This window comes from Cebus imitator, unplaced genomic scaffold, assembly GCF_001604975.1.
Source record: "Cebus imitator isolate Cc_AM_T3 unplaced genomic scaffold, Cebus_imitator-1.0 Scaffold391, whole genome shotgun sequence".
Taxonomy (NCBI): domain Eukaryota; kingdom Metazoa; phylum Chordata; class Mammalia; order Primates; family Cebidae; genus Cebus; species Cebus imitator.
Window position 1 is genome coordinate 762,534 of NW_016107706.1, and position 12,906 is coordinate 775,439.

Here is a 12,906-nt window from a genome sequence, read left to right on the forward strand (position 1 = left end):
AAAAAAAAAAAAAAAATTAAAAAAAAACTACTGTACATCAAAAGACACAATAAACATAGTCAAAAGTTAAGCAAAACTAGGAGAATGTAACACATATCATATACAAAGAATTCCTATCCAGAATCTTTAAAGAACTCCCACAAATCATTAAGAAAAAAAAACCCAAAAGAAAATTCGGCAAATCATGTGAAAAGGCAATTTACAGAGAAGGAAGTCACAGATGATCCATAAGCATATGAAAATACATTCAAACTCATCAATTATCAAAAAGACACATATATAACAATTGACACTATACTACAAGAATCAGATGGGTAAAAGTTAAATAGCCTGACATGAAGGGAGTCCATAGACAAACAGGAACTCTCACACACAGCTGGTGAAGAGCCACTTCGGAGGGCAAGCTGTAAGTATGGTATGTACTTCCACACTATACACTACACATATACTGCACATATGTATAGTAGCATGGATCACAACAGAGGGGGCATTTTTATTTATTGTATTTTATTTAATATAGTTGGGAAATTACCCTAAATAAAGACAAGATGAAATTAGAACAAACATCCTAGAAAAAAATTATAATAGCAAACAAGTGGAATGAGATACAAACCAGGCACTGTTCAAGGGCTTTGTGTATTTAACTCATTTCATCCCCATAACCTCATAATAGCCCTGTTTTGCAAATGAGAGATTCAGAGAAGTCAGATAACTCAACAAAGACCACAGAGTTAGTAAATGGAGTCCCAGGAGCTCAACCAAGATAAACTAGAATGTATTCCTAACCCTGATACCATGCTCCTTCTAACACAGCAAACATGAACAGGAAAAAAGCAAATCATAAAGAATACATTATAGAATAAAAAGTTGTATATTTTATAGAACTATTATTATACAAATATTATTATACAAATATACATATTATACAACTATTCTATAATACTTTATAGAATAAAAAGTTGTATATTTTATACAACTTGAAGTTACAAGTTAAAAGACCAGTGATTGTAGAGAAGAAAATATCCCATCATACGAATATATAGTTTTAGTAACCAGGATGTTTACATTAAGAACAAACTATCAATCAAAAAAAAAAGTAGACAAATAGGGAAATAATAGAAAAAGAGGTATATTTTATAGCTAGCAATCATATTACAAATATTCTTAACTAGGAAGTATTCAGAGAAAGGCAAAGGACAGCAAGGAAGCGTCGTTTGTATCCATCCCGATTGGTCCTCAGAAACAGGAAGAAATGACGTCAGGCAGAGGGTGGGGAAAGCAGCCAATCAGAGGCACTGGCGAGGGAGGTGGGTCCATTCAACCACCATTGATTGGACTTGCGCTTGGTGCGAGGAATGCTCACAGGCCAGGGAGCCCCCGGCTGGCAGAAGGAGCCTACGACTTCCTGCAAGCGAGGCGTGCACACGAGTGCTTCTGCAGCGGCTACTTTGGAATAATAACGGGGGGTCCAGAGATTCCGTTCCTGGTCCAGGTTTTCACATATGCCTAACCACAGCCTTCCAAAACTGCTCAGCCCCAACTCCTTAGCTGTGATAAAAATTATCAACGTTTCCTGAAGAGTAATTGTATTCCACATTCACCAGCTCCCTTAGAGACCTTTAGTAATCTCTAAAACCTTGCTAATCCTCTCAGGCCAGAGGCTGACCCTTTCCTCTGGGTGTAGATTTACACAGTAAAAGACAACGGTTTCTGTGTTCATCAGTCCACAGCAGCAAAAACACAAAAATGTAGAACCCGAAGGTTGGTTGTAATGACTACATGCTGTCTCTAAGGATGTCATTATCTGTCCTTGTTTATCCATTTGTCTCCATGACAATGATTATGTTTACAAATTAGGACAATGAATATTGAACAGATGGTGGGTGACAATCCAATGCCAGGTAATGGAAAATTTCATACACATATTTATTTGGAATCTGGGTGCTTTTCGACAGAAAGCAGCAAGATGCCAAAATCTAATACTGATGTGGGGATCTGCCAAAACTATGAAAAAATAAAGGAATAAGAGGGTCCTAATTATTTTGAAGGCCCATGCAAGGACACAAAATAAAGCCATGTTAAGTGCCCTCATTATTTTGCTTTGTTTTAGGCAGCAAGGACAAACTAAGGTGGCCCAAGAACCACACTGCCCACCTGCAACTGTCTCATAAAGTTGTGCAAAAGTCCTTTCTGATGAACAAACTCTACCTGCCTCCAGCTATTCTAAGGGAAAGGAAAAGGGGTGTGACCTAAGGTTATTATCTTTAGCACACAGATAATTTATTTAGCAACTATTTCAAGAGTAAAACCTTCACTTATTATAGCGGGGACAGATAAACATTCAAGAAGTACAGTAGCTTTCTAAATGTTATATAAATAACATGATATCCTTCAGTTTCTTGTGTCTAAAATTATACAGTACATGGTTTTAGTTTATGGACACTCAAATTTACCCTGGAATTTTATGTGGATGAGTATTCCTACAATTTTCTACAGGCTGAGGGGACAGGCGGGTCCAGCTGGTCTCTCCGTTTATTTGCCGGCCAGCCCTGACTCTAGACTCACTTTTCCCTTAGCTATCCTCCACATTGCCACAGAGATGATGCAAAATTGATTATATCTGTCCCTACTCGAAAACTTCAAGTGTCACCTGAGTTACAGAACCAAGTCCTTGCTTCTCAATTAATATGGCACATAGACCCCTCATGGTTTGGTCTCTGTCCTTCACCTCCCACACCACTTCTTGCTGGTACAGGCCAGAAGCATTATTCTGTGATCAGAAGATGTACTTTTGAGTATTTATTTCCTTTCCCTGGAATGCCTTTCTCCATCCTTAACAACCCAGCTGAGGTCTTGCCTCATCAGGATTTGATCTTTCAAAATGATTTGTCCTTCTCTGGGCCATCTTTATAACTTGTACATACTTCTATTTGTGGACTGCAGTATCATAACATAGCTATATGTCTGTGATCTCAGCGTGAGCTTTTGAGGACAGAGTTTCTGTCTGAATCCTCAGGGTTCTATTGCACCATCCACTCAATGAATGAACGCTGACACGGATTGAATTGAAAGTGCCTTAAAAATCCCCAGGTGCTTCTGTCCCCTGGGATGTTATGTAGGAATTGGTAATTTAAAAATTAAGGTTTTAGCATAAAATGGTCTCTCCATAGAAAGTATTATAATTTCAAAGAGTACTAGGTTTTACAATTATTTGGCTTTCTTAATCCAGTGTTTGCCATGTAAGAAATGGGGAAATAAGGATGATATGTTTCCCTCTATGAAAATGGTGGGATTTTGAATGTACACATATGTAGGTTAAACAAATCCTCTTATAGTTCTTTCCTGAACTATGGGGAAGATAACTAATCTCCCGAATCATATTATTGTGGGTTTTTTTGTTTGTTTGTTTTTTGTTTTTGAGACAGAGTCTCGTTCTGTCACCAGGCTGGAATGCAGTGGCGTGATCTCGGCTCACTGCAACCTCTCTCTCCCAGGTTCAAGTGATTCCCCTGCCTCAGCCTCCCTAGTAGCTGGGACTACAGGCATGCACCACCGTGCCTGAATTTTAGTATTTTAGTAGAGGTGGGGTTTCACCATGTCAGCCAGGATGGGCTTGATCTGTTGACCTCGTGATCTGCCCGCCTGGATCTTCCAACGTGCTGGGATTACAGGCATGAGCCACCATGCCCGGCCCCTAATTGTATTGTTTTACAGAAAAACCTAAATGATCTGTGGTCATAGCAGCGGAGTTAAGAAGAGAACTTAGATTACCTGATGGGCTAATTTATTGCTCCACCTACAACTAGTGAACAGTGATAGCTTACCAAGCTGCCTTGGGTTTTCCAGGGGTTCCATTCTTGGAGAGACAGAGAAGAGGCCAAGCCAGAGACAGAAGCTGATATAAGCACTACATCGCTGACCACTGTATCCCCGGATTTTGTGTCCAAGACCATCATCTGGGTCACACAATGGCAATTACACTAGTCAACTTCCTTGGCTAAGTGAAACACCACTTATCTCTGTTTCATTTTGCAATCTCTCTGCCTCCATCTTTATATTTTCCATGTTGTATTAAAACCATTCATCCATTCAAAAAAGCAGTCACTGAGCATATATGATGAGCCAAACAGTGTTAGCCCCTGACCATATGGCAATGAACAAAGACCCTGACCTCAGGGAGTGCACATCCTAGCAAGGAGGACCCACATTAAGCAAGTGTCATCTTTAGAAGTACTTGTTTAATTAGAGTTGTGACCAGTGCCTTCAAGGAAAAGTGCAGTTGGTAATGAGTCCATATAGATGAGGATCTTAACTAGGATAAAAGGTCAGGGAAGGTTTCTTGGAGGATAGGAGCTGAAGAGTGAGTCAATGTTATTGCAGCAGAGAGAGGAGCAGGCCTAGAGTGTTTGAGACAGAAGACTCTGAGTTGGGGTTGGGGGGGTACATCTGAGGACTTAGAAAAAAGCCAGTTCGACTGTAACAATGAATATAAAAAGGAGAGTGGATGGAGCAGGATAGGCTGGAGAGGAAACCAGAGGCTGAGGTGTGAATTGACATGCTTGGTAGATCAAAAAAATACTAGAAGGGAGGGAAATCCTGAATACACTGAAAGATATTAAGTAGAAATGTGTCATAATCAGAGGTGCATTTTTGTAAGCTCACCTCCACAGCTTTGAGGAAAATAGTTTCCATGGGTAAAGCCCATTCCAGGAAGCCATGTGAATATTGATGTTAGTGACAAAATACTCCAAGAGTAGAATTAAGACTTGGTAATTCATTGCACATAAGAAGTGGTAATGAGGAGGAATCAAGGGTATATCCAGGTATGTCGTTTGAGCAACTAGATGGGTGTTGAAAGTATCTGCTGGAGAAAGAGAAGGTTTGGGGGGCAAACAGAAGCATGAGTTCACTTTTAATGCATCCAAGCTGAGGTGTTTGAAGGCTTCTAGATGAAGATGTCATGTGAATAGTTCAGAGGAGAAGTTTGCTCGAGATAGAATTTGAAAGTCACTGGAGTATAGGTGGCAACTAAAGCCATGAGAGTAGATGGGATTGCCTTGGTGGCTGAATGAGGTAAAAGAGAAACTAGGATCATGTGACACCATGAGAATCAAGGGGAAAGAGTATTTCAAAAGACAGAATAGTCAATTTGTAGAATGATTCTGAGAGGTGGCATGATATGAGGACTACAAGAGTACATTTGATTAAGTGGTATAAAAATAACTGGTGACTTTAGCAAGAGTTGATTCCATGGAGTGGCTGAAACAGAAGCTGAATTTGAGGGTTTATGGAGGGAATAGCGGCTAAAGATAGAAAAAGAGGCCGGGCGTGGTGGCTCAAGCCTGTAATCCCGGCACTTTGGGAGGCCGAGGCGGGTGGATCACGAGGTCAAGAGACCGAGACCATCCTGGTCAACATGGTGAAACCCCGTCTCTACTAAAAAAAAAAAAAAAATACAAAACATTAGCTGGGCATGGTGGTGCGTGCCTGTCATCCCAGCTACTCAGGAGGCTGAGGTAGAAGAATTGCCTGAACCCAGGAGGCGGAGGTTGCGGTGAGCCGAGATTGCGCCATTGCACTCCAGCCTGGGTAACATGAGTAAAAAAAAAAAAAGATAGAAAAAGAAACTATAGGCAACTCAGCCCAGAGAGTTGAGAACAGTGGGACAGACGCTAGTAGCTACAGAAGCATGTGGTTTGCAAAGGGTACCTTGTGGGGCAGAAGGAGATGTTTGGCTGGTTTGTTGAGACTTTTGTAGTAATGAGACAAATTGGAGCATGCGTAGGTGCTAATAGGAAGTAGAAAGGAAGAAATTGAAATAAAATCAGAAAGAGAAGAAATAATTAATATTCTTGAGAAAAACCTGAGGAGCTAGAGTGCAGAGCACATGCAAAATGGTTGGCCTTTGTTAGAAGACAAAAAACTTTTGACTATGTGAAGTCTCCATCTAATGGTTTCCATTTTTCCAGTGAAATGGAAAAATGCTGAGAATAAGAGAGTTGGAGACGTGAGAGGAATAGGATGGGTTTAAGAGAGATTTTGTAGAAACTAGGAGACCGGTCAGTTTTGAGATTCTAGTTGAGGTCACTGACCATTAATTTGCAGAAATACAAATCTGCTCCATTCTGTTTTTCTTCAGTTTTTTTTAGCAACCTGGGTGTAGACATAGAGAAGATAGACGGGTTCATCGGGGTGGAAATTGCTGGACAATTTGCAAGAGTTGAATTGAAGTAATGGATCTTAGAATCTATCAGTAATACAAAGAAAACAGAAGGTAGAAAAAGGTGTTAGATGAATGGATAGGCAAATGAATGAGAGATGAAAGGGCAGGTCAACTAGAAGCGCCTAGTGAAAGAAGAGTTATAATGGCATACGTAAGACAAGTGAAAAGAAAGGAAGATTGTGAGTGAGATACTGGATGTTTTTTGCACTGTTTGGTTGATGGAGTAGTTTCCAGTATGGACAGTGGTCACAGAAAGACAATAGATGGATGAGCAGAGTGGCTAATTCACTGGAGTGGTGAATAGTTTATTCAAGTAAATAGTAAAGTCACCTAAGTGGAGAGCGAGTGGGCAGCCCAGCAACACCCCATCAGCTAAGGAGGAGGTGTGACTTGGAAGCCCGGTGAAGGCTGCGCAGGAATGGAGCACAAGCTTCAAAACGCAGAGCTTTAACTAGAGGGTGAAGGCGTAGTGCCCTGAAAGTGGCAACACGGGGACACCGACCCCACTCTCAAGTCTGGAGCTACCTGGAGTGTAACGTGGTCCCTATTTGAGAGGCCAACAGATGAAGCCTTGTTCTCAGAGAACTGGCTGGACTCAGCTAACACAAAAAGATGGAAGGGCTCTCCCACCGAGAGTTCAAGAATCTAAAGGCAGGAAGACGTTTATCATAGAATGGCTGTTCCACTGTGCATGGTATGTGGGTTTGTCAAATGCAAACACACAGTGGCTTGGGTCATAGTCTCTCTGAGGAAGAGAAAATTTTTTTATATTTCTACTCCGAGAACCTAGAATACGGTGAGCCACCTTGACATACTAAACAAGTGTTTAACTCTTACTGAAAATTTGATTACTCATTCTTTTGCTGATTCTGCATTCTACTGTGACATTCTGAATACCAGTCATCATTATGCAAAAATATAGATGCAGATCCAAAAGCCTATAAGAGATCATTTGTACCTGTATTTTCATCCGTACACATCTGCTGATTAGATCTCTCTTAGGAGCTTGTCTTGGTATCATTTGCTTCTTTTTTTTCCTAAAAGTGAAGCAACAGGATATGCTCTGGTTAATATAGTGTTTTGGTTACTCAGGTTGCAGTTAATTCAAGTGGGTTACACATGGAGCTTCACTCTCACAATGCTAGGGAGGATCATGACATTTGATCTAGATGCCATCTGCCAGCTGAGGGATGGGGGAAAGAATAGTCACAAAATCACATGTAAACTTTTAAAAACTGCCTTAACATTATACAGAAAAAAATGCTATATGTCCAGTTAATTCACTGTCATTATGTAAAAAATATGCAGCTCTTTTTTCATTTCTCCTAGTAAATTTGAGCTCTATTAGCCTAATTTTTGCTTATAAACTTGATAAATGAAATTCCAGAGTCTGGCTCTAAAAATACAGATCTTCACATCATGCCAAGAAAGGAGCTTAAGGAATATCCTCCTCCTTTTCTACAGCTCTAGAGATGTGTTTTTGGTGCTGTGAATTACATTTAAAAACCTAATTTGATAAAGCATTAAATTGAGAACTTCCAGAGGATGTCAATCTGTTTTCCTGTGAAATATGGAAGTTTATGTGACTATTCATAACCCTTTGTCCTATTCCATATATATATCAGATCTTGGAAGGGCTATTTGAACAAAAAGGTCTTATAAGATTATGAAGATTCTAGACACAAAGATAGCCTCCAAAGGAACCCTGTAATTTTGATAGGTTCTCTTAGTTGATCATTTTTATTCTAGTAAGAATGATGTAATTGAAAACTTTGTGTAATTAACTATATAAATCTTTGTAAGAGTTTTAAGTAAAATCAGATAAGGCTCATAGCATGTTTCTTTTCTCCACCCTGCTTGACAGAATAATTGAAATCTTATAAGTGTACAAACTTTCCTATTTAGAAAAGTGATCGGCGTTGGGTGCAGTGGGTCACACCTGTAATCCCAGCACTTTGGAAGGTCAAGGTGGGCAGATCATGAGGTCAGGAGTTCGAGACCAGCCTGGCCAAGATGGTGAAACCCATCTCTACTAAAAATACAAAAATTAGCTGGGCATGGTGGTGCATACCTCTAATTCCAGCTACTAGGGAGGCTGAGGCAGGAGAATTGCTTGAACCCGGGAGGTGGAGGTTGCAGTGAGCAGAGATCACACCACTGCACTCTAGCCTGGGTGACAGAGCAAGACTGTCTCAAAAGAAAATGATCAGTAATGATATAGTAGCAAGTGTTGAATTTAAACTCCTGCTGAAACAATAAAGCTGGAAAAATATACGGAAGAATTATTCTTAGGCACTGGATGTCAATCATTGCAGAACTATGATCCTTGAGGGAAAGGAAGCAAAGTAGTTAAACCCCACATTCATCCTGGGTTTTTCCATGAAGACGTTTTTCAATCTGCTATCCAGGAAAAAGGAGTCCAAGGAGAGACAGGAAGAAACAGAGGTAGGAGTTAGGAGATGCTAAGACTGCAGGAATCTGGAAGCGTGGAGGGAGAGTAACAGACAGTAGGGAGCCACTTAGAACACATACAGTCATGTGTTGCTTAATCACAGGGATAAATTCTGAGAAATGAGTCATTAGGTAATGTTTTCATTATACAAACATCATAGATGGTTTAGCTTACTATACACCTAGACTATGTGGTATAGCCTATTGCCCCAGGCTACAAACCTGTATAGCATGTTACTGTACTGAATACTGTAGGCAACTGTAACACAACAGTAATTTACGTATTTGCATACTGAAACATATCTAAAATAGAAAAGGAACAGTCAAATGCAGTATAAAAGATTTTAAATGGTATAGCTATATAGGGCACTTATCATGAATGGAGCTTACAGACCCAAAAGTTGCTCTCGGTGAATCAGCAAATGAGTGGTGAGTAAATGTGAAGGGCTAGGACATTACAGAATACTACTGTAGACTTTATAAAGGCTGTACACTTAGGCCACACTGGAATTATTTTTTTTTATTTTTTCTTTCTTCAAAAACAATGTTAGCTTACTATAACTTTTCACTTTATGCACTCACATTTTCTTAACTTTTTGACTCTTTTTTAATAACACTTAGCTTAAACACATTCTATAGCTGTAGAAAAGTATTTTCTCTTCATATTCTTATTCTATAAGCTTTTTTCTAGTTTTAAAATTTTTATTTTTTACTTTTTAAACATTTTTGTTAAAAACTAAGACACAAACACACACATTAGCCTAGGCCTACAGAGGGTCAAGATTGTCAATATCACTGTCTTCTACCTCCACCTCTCATCCCACTGGAAGTTCTTCAGGGACAACAGTGGAGCTGTCATCTCCTATGACAACAGTGTCTTCTTCGGGAACACCTCCTGAAGAACCTGCTTGAGGCTGTTTTACAGCTACCTTTTTTTAATACAAGTAGAAGGAGCACAATCTTTAGAAAAGGTAACACCCCAATAGCAAGGAATACACCTGATATGGCTTGGCTCTGTGTCCCCACCAAATCTCATGTTAAAATGCAATCTCCAGTGTTGGAGGTGGGGCCTGGTGGGAGGTGATTTGATCATGGTTTCTCATGAATGGTTTAGCACCATCCCCCTTGGTACTATCCTCACCATAGTGAGTGAGTTCTCCTGATATCTGGTGGCTTAAAAATGTGCAGCACCTCCTCCCTCCCTCCCTCCCTCTCTGTGTCTCTCTCTCTGTCTCTCTCTCTCCTCCCCCCTTTTCTGTTTTCACCATCTGAAATGTCTAACTTCCCCTTTGCCTTCTTCGATGATTGGAAGTTTCCTGAGGCCTCCCCAGAAGCAGAAGTTGCTATGCTTCCTGTACAGCCTACAAAATCATGAACCAACTAAACTTCTTTCTTTATAAATTACCCAGTGTCAGATATTTCTTTATAACAATGCAAGAATGAACTGATACAACAAGTAATACCCAAATTTTGTTTTTTAACTCCTTCAGTATCCTAGGCTAGACTGGTAAAGTGTCCGATAAAAGGAACCATGGCTCACGGAGGTGATTGATTTCGGGCTGAGTCAGAGAAAATACGAGTTAATCCTGGAACAAATTGTGATGTCAGAAAATGCTCAAAGAGGATAACAACATGTGAAAAGGGCATAGGAGCTAATCTGAAAGAGCTCCTACCAAAGTTATTTGAGCAAGAAGGTAAATAAAAATAGTATTGAATTATAAACCAAGGAATAAAATAAATATTGTTGGGCTTATACTGATATAAATGATAACTGAATAAATAAATGGAGTAGAAGAGATAATCTTCCTTAAAGAATCATTCCAATTAATAAATGTAGAAACAATAAGGGAAACAGAAAAGCACTATTAGAATACCACAATAATTTCTACAAGCATCATTGACTAATGGATGCTAAAATTAGTAAGTGAAAGTGTAAGGAGAAACACAGTATTTGCGTCATCTGAAAATATCCCTCCCAAAGAAATATCTACTAATTAAAAAGAAAACAATAATCACTTTAAAGTGGAGAAATCTGAAAAGCACCATCTTAGCCAAATGATCAAAGTTAGCATCACCACTAATAAGACAGGTCATTCCCCTTTATTCTCTGATATGTTACACATCATCTCCATGTAATTCTTTTCAATAATATATAACTTCAACCTAATCATGAGAAGACATCAGAAAAATTCAAATCGAAGGACACTATACATAACCAACCAATGCTTTTCAAAAGTCTCAAGGTCATGAAAGACACAGAAAAACTGAAGAACTGTCACAGTTTAGGGAAAACTGAAGAGACCTGATAACCAAATGCAATGCAGGATCCTGGATTAGTGCCTGACAGAAAAAGGACATTAGCGGTAAAACTTGTAAAATGTGAATAGAGTCTATAGTTAATTAATAATGTATCAGTGTTAATTTATTAGTTTTATTAGTTGTGCTACACAGTTATGGAAGATGTTAACATTAAAGGAAGCCATGTAAAGGGCATGCTGTATTCGCAACGTGGGTAATATCACCTCCAAGAGATGAAAACTGGATCTTGAGGGGGGTAAAAAAAAAAAAACCTTAATCTTTTTATTTTGTTTTATTTTTATTTGTTTATTTGAGATGGAGTCTCACTCTGTTACCCAGGAGCGATCTTGGCTCACTGCAACCTCCGTCTCCTGGGTTCGACTGATTCTCCTGCCTCAGCCTCCGAATAGCTGGGACTACAGGTGTGTGCCACTACACCTGGCTAATTTTTTGGATTTTTTTTTAAATCTCAGACCTATGTGAGAATTCTCACTTTTTTATGTGCAAAGCACACATATATACAATACATAGACATACTGAACATCTGTAGTATTAAAATTTCATGGAGAGAGAGAAGCAGTTAGGGAAAAATGACTTCTTAGGGGGATGTTGTGTATACTTTAGGTGTCCCATGTATGGTCACATGCCACATAACCACATTTCAGTCAAAGAGGGATCATTTAAACAACGGCAGTCCCAGGAGATTATAATATTGTATTTTTACTGTATCTTCTCTATATTTAGACATACAAATATTTACCATTGTATTAAGTAGCCTGTACCATCTAGGTTCGTGTAAGTACACTATATGATGTTCACACGATGACTAAATTGTCTAATGTCTCATTTCTGAGAATGTATCCTCGTTGTTAACCAATACATCACTGTAATTCGAATCTGTTTCATTTAAGTTAATGCCATCCACATGTTTTTATTACAATAGCTTACATAAACCATCAAGTGTCAGTGAGTGGAGTAGGAACTCTCAATTCCCTTGTTTGGAGCATTCAGAAAACCAGCCAAGTGAAGAAAAACAGAGCTAAAAAACATACGTAGCTCCTGTCTCTCTGTGTTTCAGCCATAATCAATTGTCTCAATGCGTTGTGGTTCCTTCTACCTTGGACATTTGCTAATAATATTTCTTTTTCCAGAAACACTCTCCCCAGCTCACTTTACTTGTGTAACAACTACCCAAGAACAGAACATTTCAAGTCAAATATGCCTTCCTCCGTGAAAACGTTCGTAGCCACTTAGTCCGGATTAACTATCAAGCACCCTTATTATACAACCTTAGCACTTCCTGTGCTGCTTCTCCTTTGCTTTTACGGGGTACAGTGTGATGTTTTGATACATATATTCTGTGGAAAATGATCATATTTTCTGTATTGCCTTTCGGGGTCAGCAAAGCCCCTCCCAGGGCCAGCTGATTCCTAGAGATAACAAATGACTCCCCTGTGAGCTGCCATTTATATGCAAATCAACCAATCCAGAGCCCAGATTCACCAACTACCTCCTTTATTGAGCTCTTACAAGTTGAACTAATATTCTTCTGCCCTTATCACTCCAGGACCAGATACCAAACAGCTCCTACACCTCAGAGCCCCATGAAATTATTCAAACTAGCCAATCTCAAACATACCTCTTCTGCTTACTCTGCCTAGCCCATTTCTCCCAACAAAAACCACAATAAAGGCTCTCACTTGAGCTTTTTCACCCTTGCTCTTTCCTACTCCTGACCTAAGACCTTGGTGCTTCCCCATGTGGCTAGGTGGCCCTTCCCCATGTGCGCCCTCCTCCTGGGAGTGTTGAGAAAACACTGTCTTTTCAGTGGCAACCATCTCCTAATCTGGTTGGCTTCACCATGCCTGAACAAAAACAAAATCGCCAGTACTTTTTTTTTTTTTTTTTTTTTACCTATTCCTGGTTTGTACTTT

General features: G+C 39.5%; 1 protein-coding gene across 5 annotated transcripts in view; it reads right to left on the minus strand.

Moving 5' to 3' along the window:
• LOC108289084 (myelin associated oligodendrocyte basic protein) overlaps nt 1-12,906 on the minus strand; it is a 66,474-nt gene that overhangs the window by 48,136 nt on the left and 5,432 nt on the right. For all 5 annotated transcript variants that reach the window (XM_017508343.2, XM_017508341.2, XM_017508342.2 and 2 more), the window contains exon 2: nt 7,182-7,260. The gene's annotated coding sequence lies outside the window, so the exon portion shown is untranslated. The remainder of the gene's footprint in view (nt 1-7,181; nt 7,261-12,906) is intronic.